The following is a 2,048-nucleotide window of genomic DNA, read 5'->3' as shown; positions in this document are numbered from 1 at the left end:
GTATAACCCAGTATCCGAGGTTAAATGTAATTTAAAATAATTATGTAGCTTGTCACATGTATTGACTTTGTTTGTAAATTTCAGTTCTTTGAAATATTTTTTTCCTTTAAAATAATAGGTTATAAAACTGGAGATCCTGTGAGTTTTGTATTTCAGTTTGATTAGTCTATGCCTCCCAGTAACCCAATGCAACCGCATAGGATGTAGTGGGAGGAGCTGTGGTTGAATTTCCCGTCTTGTGATTGGCTGAAACAGGTGTTCTGAGGTACAGTCAATATATACATGCTTGTGTGTGTGTGTGTGTGTGTGTGTGTGTGTTGTGCTCCAAAACAAAACAATGTCTCCTGTTAACTAGAAAAGTTGCTTGGAAAGGTCTGTTGATCTTTTGTTCCTTTTGTGGCACAAACAGTTTTTCTCACTTTCTCCCCCTCAATCCATCAGCCTGTAAAGACAGTAGCTAATGCAGGAACTCCTTTGAGCGGGTAAGGGCACATGTTGTTATGGAAACTGAGCTTTTGGAGCTATTATTGTGAGGCTGCCTTGGTGAAGCAAGCAGAATAGCGAGTCTCCAGTGTGAGTGACTGCCATCGAAATGTTCCACCGCCCAGTATTACTTATGCAGCAAAAATTGCTATATGAGAAAAAAATGCCCAAAGCATCTTGGCTTTTTTACTTTGAATACAGCGCGGGAAAAAAATGTTCGATTCCCCAACGCGTGACTCTTTCTTTTTAATTAATCTATTTAATGGTTCTTCCTATTAATGCATCGTTCCGAGAAGAATGACGTCAGGCGTTTTTTTTTTTTTTTTTTTTTTTTTTTTTTTTGAGTTAATCAAATCGATCAGTGCAATGTCATTCCCGAGCTAATGAATCTTGAGAGTCAGATCTTTACAGTGATTTAAAACACAACGAGACCAGTGTGTTCAGATTTCTGAACAAGTGACTCTAATGAGTCGGTTCTTTCTAACCACTCAAAAACCCGAATCAACTGGACCATTTGCTGAATCAGTCTGACTCACTTACTGAAACACACATTATTATTTATTAATCATGTCGTCTGAATCGAACTGAACCAGGAACTGTAACTATAGGTCTATGATGGTAAATTATTGTTGTTGCTGGAAGATTGTTCTTAAATAACAACGTGTAGCTATAGTTATTAATTGATTAGAAATTGAGTTTTACTAAAATAGTGGAAGGGATCGTTTGGAAAAAGTAGAATGATTAAATTTCTAATTTCTCGCGATTCCCTTAAATGAGACGTAACAGAAACGTCCTAATACTGTACGGAGCACAAGAACGCGTCCCGGGCCGTGTGAACTTCCACTCAGGACCCAAGTCAAAAACCTGGTGTGGTGCTGAACGGACAGCGCCCTTAACTTTAACCTGCATGGGCGTGGCGCTTCAACTATCAACGGAGCCACGACATTTTAAGAAATAAAAACAAAAATTAAGAGTTACATCCATTCTACGACTTAACCTAACATAGCCTTCATTTCCCTTTGTTTACCACATCCAACGTGTGTTCACCAAACATACAGAACGAACGCTAACAAAGGTAGTCTATCTCACAAAAGACATTAAGTGACAAGTCATCCGAGGAAAGAGCCCTCAGATATGGACACATTACATCTTTAACCCTCAAAACCCCGCATCACTTGCACTGTTTCTCCTCTCCTCTCTCCAGCAGAGCGTCACCTCATCCTCCGTCGGTCTCGCGTCTAATGTACGGTAACATCTCTGGATTTTCTCTTAATGTTTATCATCGCTTCAGGACGTATACTAACATTAAACCCTGACGGGTTGCGTTTAATAACAACATAATTTGCATTGGCCACATTGATTTGCATCCATTCTTCGTGTTTTGTATTGTTTGACAGATTGTTCAATTTGGGCATCTTTTCTAAAGGGCTTTTCGTTGAAGTCTTTGCTAGTTCCGATCAGTTGCATATTAATATGCTGGAGCTGAATGGTGTGGATAATAAAATGTATTGTTTTGGCGACTCATATGTGTTATCTTGAAGAAATGCTAATGGATTGCTTTTATT

The sequence above is a fragment of the Carassius gibelio genome, chromosome A10 (assembly GCF_023724105.1).
Source record: "Carassius gibelio isolate Cgi1373 ecotype wild population from Czech Republic chromosome A10, carGib1.2-hapl.c, whole genome shotgun sequence".
Lineage (NCBI taxonomy): Eukaryota > Metazoa > Chordata > Actinopteri > Cypriniformes > Cyprinidae > Carassius > Carassius gibelio.
The sequence above is the reverse complement of the archived record's forward strand: the minus strand, read 5'-3'. Positions refer to the sequence as shown.